Source organism: Pleurodeles waltl, chromosome 3_2, assembly GCF_031143425.1.
Source record: "Pleurodeles waltl isolate 20211129_DDA chromosome 3_2, aPleWal1.hap1.20221129, whole genome shotgun sequence".
In the NCBI taxonomy this organism is placed as follows: domain Eukaryota; kingdom Metazoa; phylum Chordata; class Amphibia; order Caudata; family Salamandridae; genus Pleurodeles; species Pleurodeles waltl.
The window spans coordinates 78,949,144-78,969,320 of NC_090441.1; positions in this window are offsets into that span (position 1 = coordinate 78,949,144).

Sequence of the window (20,177 nt, forward strand, 5' to 3'; positions counted from 1 at the left end):
TGACGGAGTAACTCCATCTGCCAAACTCAAACTCAGGCCCTAAATTTCTTTCCTTCCAATTAGCCATCTCTTCTTCTGTCTCATATGGTATCCCAAACAAGACCAAATGGGGCTTTAACTAATTTTCTTTGTTGACAATTTCCAATATGGCTGAAATTAAATTCCCCCAAAATGCTTTCTATCTCTGACATTCCGGGAACATATGGAGATCATCCACTCTAGTGAAGCTGCACTTCCTGCAGCACCTCTTAGTCATACTGGAACTCTTTGAGAGTTTATATGTGGTCCAGTAAGCCCCGGGTAGCGTAAACAGAGGATTTCTTTTGTACGCAATAGAACTGATAAATACTATATAAAATGCAAAACGATACTTACCATAATGTCTCCAACTGGTTGCTCGCCAAGCATCCTTCCCAGATTCTGTAGGGTGGAGATGAATCTTGATCTTTAGCTTGACACATCAGATCATACCAACTTGCAACTCTTTTTGTAACCATTGAAAGGTGTAAGCAAGCCTTGACATCCCCTAGAGTGTGCAGTCTGTCTTTATGCGCCACTGTCCATGAGGCTAATTTCAGGTATTTAAATTTAGACAGGCTCCCCTGCCTCTACATTTAGCTCTGTTCAAGATTTTAAACTATTGCCATCTAGTAGGTTGCCATATTGTTAAATACCTGCAACTCACAACGGGGCACATAAGCTGTCTTGTAAGCAATCTGGGGTGGCGGTCCAATCCCAGATCGGCGCATAACAGGAGGAATATGGTATTGACCATAATCTCTGGAGGCTGGTAACAGCGATGCTAGGACCTTCAGCCTCATCTTTTCAAAGTATTTAGGATGACCAAACTTGCACAAATAGCCTGCAGCATCAGCTTGTGATGTGAGCAACTCATAACATCACATCTATGTCACCATTACCAGAGTCTACCAATGTATTTAAGAGGACCCTAAGAAACTTAAGTTGGAACACCATACCGTAAAGTTGGATAGCTGGCAACTGTAAGCCTCCTGCTTAAGCCTCTGTCTAAGCTTCTTGCACAATATTCTAACTCTTCTAGACTCTCTAATAAAACTATTGATGTTGCCCAGCATATTTTGGAATAGTCCTAATAGTCTTTTCGGAAATGTTAGTGGGATGCAATTAAACAAGAACTTGAGCTTGAGAAGAATACACATTTTAATCGAATTCATTTTATATCGTCAGGGATAAGGTCTGCTTTCGCTAAAGGATTTTGGTGCTGAGGTCGTACCCTGGTTAACCTCTGCTATTAAATTACATTTATGGTTATCCAGGATGCCTAGATAGAGCAATTCCTCCTCAACTAAGTTATTATGCATTTCCAAATTCCAGACTGTAGGAGGTTAGCTCTCTATAAAGTGTACAAAAATGACGCGCATTGTGCAGTGTCCATGCAACCCCACTTTGGTATTCAGAGGTAAAAAGCAGACCACCTATTGCTCTGCCCTATTGCAGTTTAAGACTAAGATCATCAATATACGGTAAGTACTTTTTTTAGTTATGATTTTTCAAAGTTTAGGAAATGTTCTGTTTTTGTACGTAATTACGCACCATGGGAATCATTTTAAAAATGCATATATAAACAGGCAGTGCTCTCAAAAATGTCACCTTCTGTCTTTAAGTGGCGGTGTTGAAGTGTCCAATGGGCCAGCCTGAGAACTTCTGGTGGTTCCTGGTTCAAGCAGGAGCAGCAACTGAGTGTCTTGGAGTTGGCACTCAAAGGAGAATGAAAGCACTTGGAAATACACTGCAAAGTCAGACTTAAAGGTAAGGCCAGTGGGTCCCCTTGGAGGGTGGGGGTCACAAGGGACAACACAAACAAATTTAGAGCTTCCAAAGACCTCTTCTACTATCACCTATCTTCCTTTTTTCATCCACCTCCAATCTTATCAACCTGGAATTGATGGACACTAGAATGGCAACTCTTTTTGTAACATATGGCTGAGTTGTTAAAAATGCCTCCTGAATTCACCTCTGCCTCAACACTAGCTCCCTCATTTCAGTACCTACCTAGTGCAAGGCCTGTATCACTACCGGGTCCCCTCTAAGATCTCTTATCTTCTGTAAAAAATAACCCCCTGCCTCTTTTAACTTGGAGACTATTTAAATTCCATGAAATAAGTTTGATATATTTCCTATAGTCATCCCTAGACATTTCCTGGTCCATACTAAACTATTTTTGTCGTACATTACCCCACCCACTAGTGCCATTACCCAGCACCTTGTAGTACTTCCTATTGGTGGTGATGAGGGCTCTTTTTTTTTATTCCCCCCCGCATGCTCCCCACTCATGTACACTACCCAACTTCCCAGCAATGTGCCACCCCACAACCCTTAGGAACCCTTAACATTTCCCTTGACCTATACAGCCATTTGGGTGTGCTATGGTGTCTCCCCCTCCCCTGTGTTCTATATAGTTCACAGACCAACAAATTATATTACACCATAAAACACTGTTTGTCATCTATTCTCCACAGCACTCCCTGCTCCACTGTGCCTCATGCCCCTTTATTCCTTGATTCTACAAACTTGTGGTCCTTTGTGTATAGATCTAGCCATATCATGTTAGGCATAGACTCTTCTACCAAGATAAATACTACTAACTCATCGCTGCTGCTGAATTTGCTGCAACAGGGCTTCAGCCTCCTCTTCACTATGGGCTTAGTACATTTTGTTATTCCGCATGACCTTCAATGTTGCTGAAAACGTCAGCTGAGAAGACACCACCAACACCCTCAATTTGATCATCTTTGTCCCAATATTCCCCCTTCTCTTCTACATTGCTCGACACAAGTCTGACCTTATAGAACATGAGAATCCCTTGAAAGAGCAACATTTTGATTTTAGGGCCTTGGACAGAATTGGTTTCTTCACCTGAAAGAAAGGAAAGTTCACCAAAAGTGCTCCCTTTTGGGCTTGTCAGTGCCCCTCAGGTGGTCATGAAGGTCATTGTGGTGGTCACCTCCCACCCATCTTCGGAGGTTAGGAGTACCAGTCTTAACCTTCCTAGATGGCTGGCTTTTAAATGTGGGTTGACAACAGTCAGTTATGGACCACCTCCATATGATGGGGATTCTCTCTACATTGTTGGGGTTCTCAGTCAACCTGCCAAAGTCACATCTAACTGCTTTACAGGGGATCCCCATTATCTGCGCCATCCTAGATACAGTGCGCTCTTGGAACTTTTCTGTGGACCAGCGAGCCCAGGACATTTGGGCTATGATGTTTCAGCCTCTGTCCTTGGTGCGCGTGGTTCTGAGGCACCTTGGCCTACTAGGCTTCTGCATCCTGATTGCCAACTAGTCCAAATGGCACATGTGGTCTTTGCACTTGGCTCAGTAATCTCAGTGGGCTCAGCACTTATGTCAGAATCGATCCATGTGTCGGAGGAGACTGCAAAAGATCTGCAGTGGTGGTGGCTTGATTGCGGTTGGACTAGCAGCAGACCCCTCTCTCAACCTATCCTCCATCCAGAGTTGATGGTGGTGACTAACATACCACAACCGGGTTGGGTAAGCTATTTGAGATAGTTGGTAATCATAGAACTCTGATATCCAGCGGAAACCTGCCTCTAAATAAATCTGTTGGAGCTGCCTGCTATTTGCTAAGCATCAAAGTCCTTCCTGTCGACCATCAAGGGAAGGCTTGGGCCATGTGCCAGGAAGCTCCACTCTTCTGGAAGAGGCTGAATCATAAGGGCATTACCCTGGTGGTACACCACATGGCCGGATATTTAAATGCCAGGGTGGAATAGCCCAGTCACTGATGCCCAGCAGAATATGAATGGTAGTTGCATCCATATGTGGTGCAGGCAATCTCCTAGCTAAGAAGGGAGAACCTTAGGTGCTCTTTTTGCCACTGCCGAAAATATGCATTGTTTATACTTTTGCACATTGTAGTTCCCAAGAAGGCACTCCATCAGAGACACAATCCGCATACAGCGAAGCACAGGGCTTCTGTACCCTTTGCTGCTGCTACCTCTCCTGCCTGCAGGTCTGTAGATGATCAGGAATGACCAGGTCCAAGTCATCTTAATGGCTCCAGATTGGGCTAGGAGTGCTTGGTACTCAGACGTTTTGAGCCTGACCACCTGACCTTCGATCAGGCTGCCACTCTGGGAGGATTATCTGTCGATGTAGCAGAGCAAGATCTTGCACCTGGGTTTGCAAAACCTGCAACTCCATGCATGAAAATGTAGCTACAATAGTTAATAATTTTTTATCTTGGTCCCAAAGTCAATATTATCCTGGAAGCCACATGCTCTTCCATGAAATCTTTGTGTGCTGTGATAGAATTGTGGCTTGGTGCAGTATCTGTCACACAAACCCAATGGTATACTGTTGGATGTACCGTTGTTTGTTTTGGCCTGTGCCAGCACAGACTTGCTGTGGGCCCTGTTAAGGTTACTGGTCAGCCCTTTCAGTCTTTTTACTTTTGCCAGACCTACTGTCCTTGATCAAATTGCTCATTGTAATAAATGTTCTTAAAGGTTTGCAACACGTGTTTGCATCAAAGCCCCTTGTCATGCCTCAGTGGGAGTTACATTCTTACTTTCCTCATTCCACTTTGCCACCAATGCACCTCCTCATAGTAAAAACAGTCTTTCGGATAACATCTGATAATACCCAGTGAGTGAGCTTCAAGTCTTCTCAGCTCAGCCTCCTTGTACCACCTTTTTTCCAGGCAAACTGGTGTTAAGGACTTGAGAAGTATTCCTACTGAAAGTGGGATGCCTTTTCACATCAGACAATCCGTCACTCTTCCAAATGTTGCTCTGCTTACAAAGAGGACTAGAGACTCCATTGTTTGGACCCCAGGAGAGCAGTCAGCTTTTACATTGATCAGACCAAGGAACATTAGGCGGACAATCATCTCTATGTGGGGTTCTCTGGGACAAAGAACAGTAAAGCAGTTCAGAAGCAGAACATCTCACGATGGATAGTCCACTGTATTAAAATCTTCTATTCATTTGCTAAGAAGCAGCCTGCAGGAGGTTTGAGGGCTTATTCCACCAGAGCTTAGGTTCCTAAAATGGAGTGCCTGTCTTGGATGTTTGTCAGGCTGCAATGTTGGCATCAGTATACATGTTCCCAAAGCTTTTCTGCTTTGACAGGTCCTCTTGGTTGAGCTTTCTGGATGTTTACTCATGCAGAACTATGCAGTATGAGCCATTCAGAGACCCTCCACCTTTGGAAGAACTGCTTTGCTTTGGCATCTATTCACATGGCGAGGATTCTGCAGTTAGAAGTATTCACCAGAAGAACAAGTTATTTACCATTGCTAATCTTCTTTCAGGTGGATACTCTAAATAACTGCAGATTATTCACAGCACATCCACCTCCCCATTCTGTGGAATGGTCTTCATTTAATCTAAAAAGGTCCCAATTTGGAATCTGCGCACTAATTCTTTCAGTTTATTGATGGGCTCCTTGTCTTAGGGCGGTAACAAGCTTATGAAAGACGGAGATTTTCCCATGCATGGGTGGTTCTTCTATGCTGCTTTGATCGCCCCTTCCGGATGAGAATGAGAATGATACAAAGTTGCATGGTGCCACCGGCCAGCACACAGGAGCACTGCTTTTGAGTCTGGCACCTTCAGATATTCACAAGATGAACAATCCATGATTACATAGAGTATAAACCAGAAAGAGAACTACTTGAAGCTAAATAACTTGATCTGCCTGCTATCTTTCTTTGTCACTGTTTTTCTGCCTTTCTCTCTCTCGCCTTCTTACCTCCTTTCCGTGTTTTTCTCCCTTGTTTTAGCTCAAAGTCTGAAAAGGAAAAATAAATGCCAGTCCCCAAACATGAGTGTGGTGGGCCCCACCCGCAACCACCAACTCAAATGAAGCACTTTTGCTGCAAAACATAAAGAAATGCAAAAATATTAGCATTTTAACATAAGGAAATCCTAAATTATCAGCATTTAAACCAACTCTCCTACCGTTGAATTATTCTGAAGGCCAAATGAATGTACATTTTTCAGATCTAACGTACAGACCGCATTAGCTGTCTTATTAGCCTGATTTAATAAAAAAACGAAACAGAAAGTACGTTCATGTAATTTTTTGGGCCACTCCCTTCTTCCAGTAGAACATTCAACTGTCATTCACATTTTGCTTCCACCCACCACAGCATGAACATTGGGACAGTGCCTCTTCCCACTTTAGCCACTTTTTTTTCCCTGAGAGAAAAGGCATTTTTACCAGATTACATTTGCACATATGCTTACAAATAAGTGCATTTCAGGGCCAGTGCTGGTGAATCAGTGCTTTCCTTTGCCAATGTTTTGTTCTTTTTCAATTTGACACCCAGCAGACAATGTGTACTTTTAAACCATATCCTCAGGTTACAGTAACGCCGGTAGTATCTTTTCTTTGGGCTAATGAGAGTCATATTTTCCTGCTGTATGTATTAAAACCATAAAACATTTTCTATACCTGTTGTAAGTACACTTACCTGCAATTTAGCAATCCTATTGTGTAGTGAAACCTATTTTTTTTAATGTGAAGCAGGAGTTAGCGTAGCCTTCCGGCTTGCAGACTTGTGCCCCCGTCACCCAGTGACTTTTACCCTACTTAGCTTGCTCTGTTTTAGCACAATTATTTAATTATATCTTTCCAATATGGCTGCATTGTTTTTAGTTAGGACAATGTTTTAGTTGCATGTTATCAGTGCCTCTATGCTAAGGTGTCACTATCAGCACCAAAGATAGATAAGATGTAGGCATTCACATTAGGTACTTTCTCACTTTGTGATTTTGAGGGAATTGTTTATGTAACTGCCGCCCCAAAGCATGTCTTGTTATCTATTGTTTGGCAACAGACCTACGTCAGGGGTCCAATCAGATCTGTATAAATGCACCTTACACAGAAAGATAGAGGGATTCCTATGTGATGCCATCAACGCCATGTAGGACTGGCATAGTCACCAACAAACATAAGTACTGCCATCCTTAAACCCAAAGTCTTGCCTAGAGCAAGAGTCAAAATACGACATGGCGCCACCAACTATGGTGTTTACACACTAATTTACGGATACCCTGACTATCACTGTCTCACATGCAACAGGTACCCTAAGTACCATTATACGGAGACGTCCGTGGTCTTGCGGAAAATCCTCCTCAGCTGAACAGGGAGCACCTAATTAGGCTGTAAGTTGTTTGAGCTCGAACGATTAAAAGGACTTTCTCCCCACTTGGTGTTCCATCTCTTTACACAATATGGCCAACGCCATAGACATTCCTGAGAATGCTAGATAAGGATTAACATTACGTCTAGTAGCACATGACTTAACAGACGAAGGCAGGGATGTCACATTCATAGTAGACGCTAGTGAAGCTTACCAAACAGAAACATTCTACTCTTAAGTCACCTTTCCTGAGGAAGACCAAATACCACACATACAGAATTGCAAACGTACCACAATGGTACCAAGCATACAAGTATCTTGAAATTCCGACTACTTTTCATGAACATCAAAAATGGTTTAATGGCGCCCTACCACACGTAATACAACCCGTGAGATTAGGTCCCTTAGGTAATGAATGACCACTGTGGCCTATGTTTGCCACATATACAACTCATCCCGGTGTACAGAACATGCAGGCAGCTGATCTGCCTAATCTATACCTTGAGCTAGTAACACTATATAGACAAATTGTTCGGTTCATAATGTGAACTCTGAACACTACAACAGTGCGTCCAGCACCAACAGCACCTGCTGGTTACCAATCCAAACAGCTGATTCTATGTTAATTGAAATGAAGGACTATGCAGTATTTGAAAGTAGTGATGTGTATACCAAAACAAGGAATTATGGGGAAATGTTCTTCTATAAGAATTGAAGACATCACTACTTGAACGTGCAACTAGACATAGATCAGTATTCAATTACACACAGTGGGAACACTGTTCAACTCCATCTATGGGGAGCCCAAAACATTACATGGATAAATTCACATACTTTTCTTGGCATGACACTAAAAATCCAGAGTCATATTATTTCAAGTTACCACCTTCAAAATTTAGTAAAATTTTGCTAACTAACATAAAATTGATTTATTCAGATTCCTTTGTTTCCCGCCTTGCAGTTGAAGGTTACAAATACTAGAAGGACACTATTGATGTAAAGAGTGTATGGGGAACACAAGATTGTCAAATTCAGGGTAGGGAAACTTTATTTAGAGCCTGCCTTATTCCTATGTAAATGATCTTTTTAAATGATACTGTTCAGCAGACTTTGGCCCTCATTCTGACCTTGGCGGGCGGCGGAGGCCGCCCGCCAAAGTCCCGCCGTCAGGTTACCGTTCCGCGGTCGAAAGACCGCGGCGGTAATTCTGACTTTCCCGCTGGGCTGGCGGGCGGTCTCCTTCAGACCGCCAGCCAGCCCAGCGGGAAAGAGGCTTCCACGATGAAGCCGGCTCGGAATCGAGCCGGCGGAGTGGAAGCTGTGCGACGGGTGCAGTTGCACCCGTCGCGTATTTCACTGTCTGCGCAGCAGACAGTGAAATACATTTAGGGGCCCTCTTACGGGGGCCCCTGCAATGCCCATGCCAGTGGCATGGGCACTGCAGGGGCCCCCAGGGGCCCCGCGACCCCCCCTACCGCCATCCGGATCTCGACGGTCCGACCGCCGGGATCTGGATGGCGGTAGGGGGGGTCAGAATCCCCGCGGCGGTGCAGCAAGCTGCGCCGCCGCGGAGGATTCAATGGGGCCGCGGTACACTGGCGGGACCCCGCCAGTGGTGCCGGTCCGACCGCGGCTTTACCGCCGCGGTCGGAATCCCCATTGAAGCACCGCCGGCTTGTCGGCGGTGCTCCCGCGGTCCTCCGCCCTGGCGGTCAAAGACCGCCAGGGTCAGAATGAGGGCCTTTGTGTCTAGGGTTAGCAAAAATGAAATAAATAAATGCACCCAGTATCCCCACACCGGCAAAATTTAATTTAATACCTGGCAATTCTTCCTCAATGTAACAGAGGAATAGCTAGATGCAAAGGTTCAGGCTGATACTTATAACTCTTCACTTTCCAGTCCCAGTGGGTGGTTACTGTGGCCAATGGACACAAATGGGTGTCAGGCATGTTTTGTGAATTCCTCAGGGGGTTTCAAGATTAGCCGGTCAGACCCTCGCTTTGTCTCGGGTCAACAGTCGGGTATAGTTACAACATACAGTGTGGGCAAACTGTGCCAGCAGTGGTTACAGACTTACACCTTAGCAGCAGTTAAGGAACATCTAAACGCTCTTTCTGAAGATAAAGACTTGCAGGACTTCTTGTTAGATCCAAGCAAGCCACGCTCTAAGAGATTCATCTATGCCATATACAAAGAGATCTGGAAGCTTTCTCAAATAGAAGCTGCTGCGTGTTTAAAGCAGATAGACAAAGAAAATTTAGAAAAGGCTTTAGCTGTTGTCGATAATGGCATGAACACTCTGTCCAAAAGGATTTGTTCCCTTAATAATATAGGTGGTCATTCTGACCCTGGCGGTCTTTGACCGCCAGGGCGGAGGACCGCGGGAGCACCGCCGACAGGCCGGCGGTGCTCCAATGGGGATTCCGACCGCGGCGGTAAAGCCGCGGTCGGACCGGCACCACTGGCGGGGTCCCGCCAGTGTACCGCGGCCCCATTGAATCCTCCGCGGCGGCGCAGCTTGCTGCACCGCCGCGGGGATTCCGACCCCCTACCGCCATCCAGATCCCGGCGGTCGGACCGCCGAGATCCGGATGGCGGTAGGGGGGGTCGCGGGGCCCCTGGGGGCCCCTGCAGTGCCCATGCCACTGGCATGGGCATTGCAGGGGCCCCCGTAAGAGGGCCCCTACATGTATTTCACTGTCTGCTGCGCAGACAGTGAAATACGCGACGGGTGCAACTGCACCCGTCTCACAGCTTCCACTCCGCCGGCTCGATTCCGAGCCGGCTTCATCGTGGAAGCCTCTTTCCCGCTGGGCTGGCTGGCGGTCTGAAGGCGACCGCCCGCCAGCCCAGCGGGAAAGTCAGAATTACCGCCGCGGTCTTTCGACCGCGGAACGGTAACCTGACGGCGGGACTTTGGCGGGCGGCCTCCGCCGCCCGCCAAGGTCAGAATGAGGGCCAAAGTGTCATCTGTGATTGACATCATTCAGAATGACATGTCCCTTTTATACCATGGACAAAGTGAACTGCGTTCCATCATGCAGTTAGGTTGGACATCACAGATTCTGAAAACGGCCGCGTTCCACAGAACGGTAGTGACTTGTTTGCTGCCTTTAATTTACCCAGGGAACATCAGACAATGGCTAAAAGTGAAGCAAGTTTCACCATGCTTCACACAGAAAAGTTAGACAAGTTGCCTTTCAGAGTTGCAGAAAGTCCATCAACAGTATGGCTCCTACATGGCATTATAAATCGCCCATATCCACTTTTTGTTTTTCGAAATGCCTGAAACATCTTGCCTTGGGTAGATACAAGCGGCTGGGGGGTAGCTATATTAAAGAAGAGTGGGAGTTGCCATTTGAAAATAAATGTCTGAACGGAGAAACAGAGGTCTTTCTTAGCGGAAGCGAATGTGAGGCTACTGTTAGTCACTCAATGATCTGCAAACAGGTGTCACTTCATGGCCTTTGCAATGCGGGGTTGGCAAACTTGGCCTGTTTTCTGAAGGGGACTCCCGTCCCTTTGATTCGACCAGCATTTCATGTACTTTTGAATGGAAGTTATGTGGTGCTGAGCGACCAAAGCTGTTGCGGTATGCGACCAAGAATTGCCTACGCAATTTCAGTCTCTAAGTTCGTAACGTGTTGCGGACATGTTTTATTACTGCCCACACGAGAGATAAGAGTAGCAGAAATGTGGCTTCACATTGATACTACTAATGTAAATTATGACAAGTTGAGCAGACTAACGGTGCTACTTTTTCAAAAACAAGTGGCGTTGACATCGACTAGAAAGATGTATGCTCTCCAGATAGAAAGATCATCAGCTGAGATACAATCCCTATTAAGTACCAACTTCTCCAAGCACTTTGGAGAGCTGGTATATAGAATTTTCAACGCTTCGAGCACTACGGGGATTGTCCACTTCTTTAAGGTTGTTGGGTCTGGATTAGTGTCCATCTTCCAGACTGTCTTTGGAGTCATTCCTTCAGCCATCCACTCACTCTTTTCAAGTATGTTTGGCGGCTTTCCTATAACTTTGGTGTTAATAGGTGGAATACGACTGCTATTGCATTTGATTTGCAGTGGTTGTTCCGTTCCAGCGAAGCGGAGTGATGGAGCTACTGCCACCAGCCCAGATGTGCTGTGAACGCATAGTTCAGTTCTTTAATGCTCTGTTGCTGGAAGAGTTGGAGCGTGACTGGTCATTGTCATTCAAACCAGTCCTATGGTGTGTGCAGCCAATCTTTCAATGCGCGTGGTGCCTCTTCGAACATTTGCCTACAGTGTGCCTTGCTTTTCCGCCAATGCCTCCTGTGGACCAAGAACTGCTGATGTCCCCGTGAGGGTTTATTCACGGTCATGCCCCTTGAGACTAAGGCTGATTCGCAAGGCCACTTATGAGCCGACCTTGGTGAATGAACTGGCTCTTTTTGGCACTAGGGAGAGTGCCGCTCCTGCAGGAGGTCCTGCTCCAGAGACTACCACGCACTACTGCTCCGTGGATCCATCTGCCTATCCTGTCATCGATCTAACATCTAAGGATGTGGCCTCTTTCCTGAGGGCCTTTCCATTTAATGGCTTTGAAGACGCTCTTCAGGATCATGACTACTGTTAAATAGATTTGATGACTGGCTTATCTCCCCAAATTCTAAGTTGCATCTATTGCATTTTACTTTGGCCTGCTGTGCTTGTCATGGTCGACATTGTGTCTCTTCATCTGTTTTAGCTATTTTTTAACATGTTTTAAAATACGATTTTTAGCTAATTTTTAAATGATTTTAGCTTGTTTTAGTCCACCTGGTGCCTGTGAAGGGTGTATGCAAGGATGACATAATGTCCGTCAGGGTCAATAAGGGAGCGAGCTAGCTGCTGCAATTGTGAATGTTAGTTGTACTACAAGCATGCAATGGTTTCTGAAGCATTTAGCCAAATTAATATTTATTCATTTGTTATTGCACCTTCAATACAAAATGAAAAGTAGGATTTACATATGACCAACCCTCACTCTACTACGTTCAGTAGAAGTTACTTCAGTAATTTACTGAAGGCATATATAGCAGGAGCAGAATGGATAGAAATCAGATTATTCAAGAGATATGGAGCGAGGAGTGTGAAGGAATGAAAGCTTGAAGAGACACATAGACTGAATACAGGGAGAAGTTGTGAGCCAGAACACAGGGAACAAGTTAAGGGAATATAGAGAGATCAGAGATCATAGGTAAAGTGGAGCAAGTGAGTAAAGATCTAAAACTATACAAAGATAACTGATCCTAATCGAGATGTTGGTAACTAATGAAGCTAAATGTGGTAGGAAGATATAGGAGTATGATGGTCAAGAGAAAGTAGATGAAGGATATAGCAGTTTTTGATAGATTATAGTGGAGTGTCATTGCAATCATCTGCCTCTCTTTGGCATTGGCTACTATTGTAGTCTTTCTTCTGTCTCTTGTTAAAAGCTTTCTGCTGAAGCATTTTTAGGTAAATTAAAATGTTTTTTAATGTTTTATATTGAGTTTGAAATATTGATAGAAAGGTTGTTTATGATTAAAATTTAATGTGAAAGATTGAGATGACATATGTTTCATTGAGGCCATCTGATATGGTTATTAGTTAAATACTAAGGCCCTCATTACAAGGCTGGCGGGCATCAGACCGCCAGCCTCGCCGTGGCGGTCTTACTGCCATGGACCTGGTGTTAAAGACCGCTACATCACAAGTTGTGGGGTTCGGAAGAAGCCAAACCTCCACAACGTCACCTGGCCCGCCTTACAAAAAGACCACCGAAGTCGTAATGAGGCCTTTAGTATCACTGTCATTCTGGTGAGAATGTTGTCCACATTCCAATTCCTCAAGTTTTTTGTTTTACTACGAGGATTTCCCATTTCACTTGTGCCTCAGTTTTAGTTAGTTCAGCTAAGTTAATTAGAGAGATGTGGAGTATAGATGCTGTTGCGACTTTGCAGTAGATTCTGGATTTTTGTTTTCAAAGTATTTTCGGAATTTCTTGATTCGTTATTCTTCCACTTAAGAATGTTCAATTGCGCAATTAACCTATATATGATGTTTTGAGGTTCAGAAATCTAGGGTGCTTTATTTTGATGTTACTTTGGGTCCGTTCTTCTCCTCTAATGGACTGATCACAGGTGGAATATTAGAAACACCTGGAATTGCATCGCAACTGATGCTCCATCTTCTCCTTCATTTTTTTCCTTCACCTTTAAACCAAACAATAAGCAAAGATGGTACTTCATTTCATTTATCCTCAAATTCCTTTATAATTTTGAAGAAACTATCAGACTCATGCACCTTCACTACACAAGAATTATATTCTTAGGAGACATCTCTTGGAACACTACAAAATGTGAACACATATGCAAACGATCCAATCTCATTCAAATTATCTCCACAGCTACTCACATGAAAGGCAATGCACTGTTCAGTATTATAGCCAATTAATCACCTTGCAAGACCACTTTGACTTTACATGCCACATCATTCCTAACTGTCTACAACTCTATCAAAAAAGAGGACAACCTGTTAAAATGTGGATACGATCCTTGAAAAATCTCGCCATGGACACACTTTCTGAGCAGCTTAGACAACTTTCAGCTACTGACTCTACAGCCCAGTCTACTGACTCCCTTAATCAAATACTACATAGACTCATCTAAGGAAATCATAAATGAGCTAGCACCCATTACTGTAAAATCAATCACAAGTAAACCTGGCTCCCTTTGGCATCCCAGTGAATAACATTCAAGCAAAAAACATTAAAAACAAGCATTTTCAATGCAACGGGTCTTGCATTTGTTCAAGTTAGAGCTATTAGCGTTGTAAAGCAAAAAAAAAACACAGTGCGATCACGCTATGTAAAATGCAGTGCGATCGCGCTGCGTGTAAAATAAACAGATAAATTAGTCCGGACTCCAGGCTGAAAACATCAAGCCTTGTATGTTTTTGGTACTTTACCGGTGCTAGGTAGGTGGGCTAAACACGTATGCATGCCTTTCACAAATGAAAGCAAGCGGATTTTAAAAGGCAAGCCTACGAACCAATGTAAGTGACTGACGCGGCATGGGCGTGGTTTCAAGCTCAATGAGAGATTACAGAATGGACGGAGCACTTCGTGCTCGACCATAAAAATGTGAGCAGTACTGGAGATACCCTAGAAGCCTTAAAAAGAAAAACAAACTGCAAAGGTTAGCAACTCTGAAAATTGTAGACCCTTAAACCAGCTACCATTCTTAGTAAAAGAAATTTAAAAAACGTTGGAAGCCAACTTGCAGACCACATTTCAAATACAACCTGCTGAAATAATTCCACTTTGGCTTCAGAGACAAATACTGCATTGAGATCATCTTGCTACAAATTATAACCAATATCCTACACTAGATGATGGAAACACTTGCCTGGTAATACTTTTAGACCAACCTGCAGCATTCTACACAATCAAACACAATGCACTGCTAAGAATTTTATCATTTATAATGAGCATAACGGACAAAGGTCCTTATTTAGAGTTTGGCGTACAGAGTACTCTGTCGAAATATCCCGCTCACCGTATTACAAGTTTCATAGGCTATAGCTCCTTGTAAGGTGGCACCGAGGACATCCTCCACATTTGCGAACGATTATCCTAACCCACAAACACTAAATAAGGCCCAAATTTCTAAAATAGTTAAAACCTTTCCTATCGGCAAGAACACCATTTGTCATATTTAACAGTTCCAAATCTACCTACCAGTTAAACATGGAGTAGCTCAATAACTTAGCTTTTCACCACATCTCTTCAATGTCTACATGGAGCCTCTTAGCACAATGGTCCATCTACTGTGGAGATGACAGACCCTATAAAGCAGCCATCCGAAAGTAGGGTATCACTGACTGCTGGGAGGATAATGCAGGCTGCATCTGTGTGGGCAAATGTGCTGGGGAGACGCTGCAGGCCTTTTCAACTGGTGCAGCTTGGTGGATGTCTGCACCGGATCTCCAGCAGGGGAGAGATGTGGAAGGACACTGATTCCAACCCACCACGCTGCCTGGTGAGTGGCTGGGTCCGTGTTGCATGCTGTAGCTTGGCCAAGATGAGTTACAGGCCCACCCCGATGGTTCCCCTGGTGACGCTCCTGGACAGGTGAAAAGGTGGTGGCCATATTGGTAGCTTGGCCGAGTGGTCACGCCAGCTCTCCCTCTTGAGATACAGGAATCCCTTGCTAAGCGTGTACTCCCCTCTCGACATACACATGATATCCATTACAGACATGCGGGCATAAGCATGTGAAGTGAAGTCCCTGAGGGGGTGGACATGCTATCTTCAAGCTGTTGTTTTTAAAGTACTGCTGTGTTTACAAGATTGCTGGATGGGTCCTGGACAAACAAAATAACATTATTATGTATCGGGCTGCTGGTGGTACATATGAGCTAGGGTCATTCCTTACACCCTAGTCCTTTACTAGCATAAAGACCTGTGTCTGGCAACTGAGTGTGCTGCATGCCAACATCAGGAATACTGAAAGCTGATTATTGATTCCCCTGGGTTGCCTCACCCACTCTGAGAATTCTACCTATTAACTTAAGGAGACTCCTCATCGGCCCTGGGTCCTGAGAGATGGTGGGAGGGCCCAGAGGCAGGCAAGTCTGAGGACACTGGGATGTGACTAATGAAAGGAACATCTGTGGTAGGTGGTAGTGTTGTCTCCTGTCTATGACCTTGAGTAGGCGTGCACACCCCATTCATCTTTCTGTTTAGTATGCTGAGCTAAAATTAGCACAGTAATGAACAAGCCCACTCAGTCGACCGACCAGGGCACCCTGGACAAATTTGCTGGACCTCATTCATCCTAACCCTGGGGATCAGTTGTGAACACACAGAGGTGGGAGGCCAGACCTGGCAGGTGAGACATCCAAGAGCTCATGTTCCACTGACTTGATCTTACAAGCCATACTATCCTCCAAGTGATCGCCAGAGCCCAAGATTAGAAAGGTATGGTCAGACATCTCCCACCAAAATCTGTGACAGTCAGTCAAAAAGATTACAGCAATAAAACAAGACTGGCAGAAAATGAAGATTCACTCAAAGATATGAAACTAACGATTGGCAGGCTTTACTGAAGTGACAAAATCCTTGGAACTAAGAAGTGAAGATTCTGAGGGTTGAGTACAGTGGAACAGTTTCATCGTATCCCTGGAGAACATACATGTGGGAGACCTCACCCGTTTTCTGGAGCGGAGGACCCGAGAGCGGGTCCCGGAAGGGCAGCTCTCTCTATGTGTCATTATTGAGCGGCTCATCGTGCACTGACCTCGAGGCCACCACCACCTGGGGTTCCTCCGCGATCATCATGACACGTTTTAACTATAATGAAAGAAAAAAAGTCTTGGACTTTACAAAAAATTAATAGGAAACTCCTAAAGTCTTTTGAAGATGTTCAGAAGACGGTAAGGACAATTGACCTTTGATTATATGTTGATCTTTCAAAAAGTGTCTGCTTCAAGCCTCCTCAGGAGGCATGGGAATGGGTCAAAGGAAGACCAATGGCAATATCTCTCAGACCCCCACCAGGGTTTGAGATGACTGGAGAAGTGGGCTGGCTCTCCATCCGAAGGGGTGATGGCATCCCCAGCAGGGCAGAACCCTTTCTAGATAAATCAATAAAGAACGATGATCCAAGACTCTTAGGCTGACATAGTTACTGAGCAAGAAGACTCTCAAATACAACTTGACCTTCACCAGGACCCTCACAATGATGGAGAGGTCAGAGCATACTAGACCAGCAACACCAAGGTACACAAATGACATCTGAGGACTTCCCTGATTCACCTTGGTCACTTCATTTCCCCCACCAGCAATGGTGTGCCTCCCTGCACACTCAGACTAGGGGCTAAGTGCAAGAAGGATCTCATGCCCTCTGACTATATATTTTTCTTCAAAACTCCCAGACTAGCCACGAGGAGTTCTTTGAGCTGATGTTTTTTTTCTGGTTGTGTGAAGAGTTGCAGTAGGTAGTAATTCTGGGAAGAAGGTTGCTATACTTTCCACTTTCTTCCATACCTTGAGAGGTATCAAGACCAATGTTTGACAACAGATGCTTCAAGTTTCGAAGTAAGTGGTGTGTGGGGAGGGGTTGTTGTGGGTTAATGGATTATCATTGTTTGTACACTCAGGGTCAGAGCATGCTTTTCCAGATGCGCGGATACACAACTTACCATTTCGTGGCAGATCACCTTCGGCACTTGAAACCACTAACCCCAGCGTGGAGATGTCTCCTCAAACCTAAAAGATCCCCTAAATAGGGTTAAAAACAGGTGGTCCTTAGCACTGGCAAACAATATTGGTCAATATACTTTTATTACAGGAGACGCACGTACTGGGCGATGACTGCTGTTGTCTTAACAGAAATGTTTTTCTCACATTAGCTCACTCTGAATTTGGGTGGGGTTCCAGAGGGGTAGTGATACTAACATTCAAAGACCTTCTGTTCAATGTCATACACGTGTGGAAATGCACCGGAGGGAGGCACGTTACGTTAACAAGCACTGTATATGGCCAACATAGCACAATTAGTTCATTCTGTGTACTACCACCATTAGCCAAGAGTTTACGGTGCAAACTTGGATCCATCTTTCTGGAGGTGCTACCTGGCCTTACTATAGTGGGATGTGACTTCAATGGACTGGTGGCCCATACATGTGACCGATTCGTCCGCCCTTTTTAATGACTGCCTCAGTCAGCTTTACTGGCTGACTTCATGAGATCCATGGCCTTAACTGACATATAATATCAATATCACACAGGAGGGTGGGTTTTCTTTTTTTTCTGGAGCACACTGGTCCTTATACTGTAATACCTACTGGTGGCTTAAGAGCTGGGAGGTTTAGGATTCCTTGAAAGAGAAGACGACATTATACTTTGAAATTAACGAGAGTCAGTGAACTCGCCATATGTGATGTCGAAAACCTATAAACCGCTAATATTAGTAAAGGATGCTAGCTCTGTATCACACCAAAAGAAGGTATGACGACGGACACTTCAAAAGTTGGAGGTAGAGGTCCTTCAAGTCAAAAGAGAATGTAGATCAAACTCTACTAAAGACTCTCTACATAGGTTTACCCAAGTGAAATTACACCCTGAACAGGTAAAAAAAAAGGCCCATAAGATGTGGAACAAAGTGGGCTATATGACAAATGAGATTAAACTGGTAAATTGACTCAAAGGGTTGTCATGCATGGAGGAAATACCTAGATCTATTCACCAGCTTAAAGAGTTCTTGAGCAGGAATCTTCACCCTCAACCTAATGAAATAGCAAATTAATTTGTACAATACTACAGCTATATTAGCAGAGTACCTTTTTTCCACCAGACCATCTCAGTGCCAATCTGGCCTCTATATCTGGGTTAGGGTGGGTGTGTTACTATCATCTCCTTTAACTCTAAAAAGGTGAGAGGCAAGGCTGTCCCTTCTACACAATATTATTTGCAATCCCAATTAAGCTTTTTATCCTTCAAGATCTGGTATTCTGGGAGGGTCACCGGGTTCTGAAAGTCAGAGGATTTGTAGGACAAAATTTCAATAAATGCCGATGACCTTCTTATTTATTTAGGTAGCCCATTGATCTCAGGCCCTGTAGTTTTTAAGGTACTGCAGACATTTGGCCAACACTTCAGACCGAAGGTCAACTGGGCCAAGACATGATTTTATCCTCTAGATCTGAAAGTGATGTACACATTGAGTGAAAATGGTATCCGGGGAAGCATGCATAGTAGTAGATACCTTGCGAACCACTTCACCCATGTAGAACAAGTGGTTTGAGCCAATAAAATCACTCCGATGATGGAGAGCATTCATAGGGACATGCATTCCTAGATATCACTTCGCTTTGTTGAAAATGATCAGCCTTCCTAAGCATCCTATATACACTGTAAAAATATCTGTTCAGCCTCCTATGCGGCTTTATGAGCACTCTGGCATAGTTACTGAGATCATTTTTGTGGAGGAAGGGCCACCACTGGATCTTATTAGCTAAATTCTACAAAAGTGACTTTGCAACGATAGACATCTTACAATAGGGCTGCACACTTGAGTGATGTGAATGATTGAATTTATTCCATTCTAACTGGTTCAACAATAGAATCAGCATATGCATCCGAGCTATGAGTCATTGGGGAAACGCTTCCGTCTGGAGCTCTCCCAGCACCAGAGGAGGCAATAGAATCATCAGATTGGGTCGGATGGACGGCTCACAAACCAACTCTGTGGATGGGCTCTGCTTTTCCAAGGGGGCAACCTTTGAGTCTCCGGGTGTTGGTAGATGTAGCTACAGGGGGTATGTTAAAATCCTTTTAATAAATCAAAGAGGAATTTGGGCTACTTCAAACCCAGTTTTATAGATATCTCGATCTTCAACACACAATAATGCCCTACCTAACAGCTCTTGAAAATGCCCTTGAATTCATTCTTCTTGTGGCTAAATTAACCATATCTTCATTCGACCCACTAGCAAAAACATCCTGCCTGTATAGAACTTTGATCATTAACTCATCTGATATCTTTAATAAGGTATGAGAAAATTGGGAGTTGGACACTGGCCACATGGAGAGCGAGGAATGGACATTTGCACTGATGGCTGGAGGGGAGCAGCAATCGCAAATAGGCTTTGTGTGATAAATATCAAGATCTCACAGAATCCATCTGACCTCTGAAAGATTGTGCTGATTTCTGATAATCTCCGGGTCATATTGTTTGAAATACCATTCTGATGTGAGAGATTTTCTCCATATAGTCTGGGCCTGTCCAGTCCTTTGGTGCTTCTGGGAAGGGATCTTTCACATATTCCATGCCGTACTCAAATGGCCAATAGAACCGAACCCATAGGTAACCCTTTTAAATATACTTGAGGATGACGATTTCAGAGGTGCTGAGAAAGCTCTCCCGATATTAGGATTTGTGCTGGAGAAATAAGATATTGCACAGAGCTGGGGGAAGCCAACACCCACTAGTGTTGAGGAGTGGATGGAAACGTAC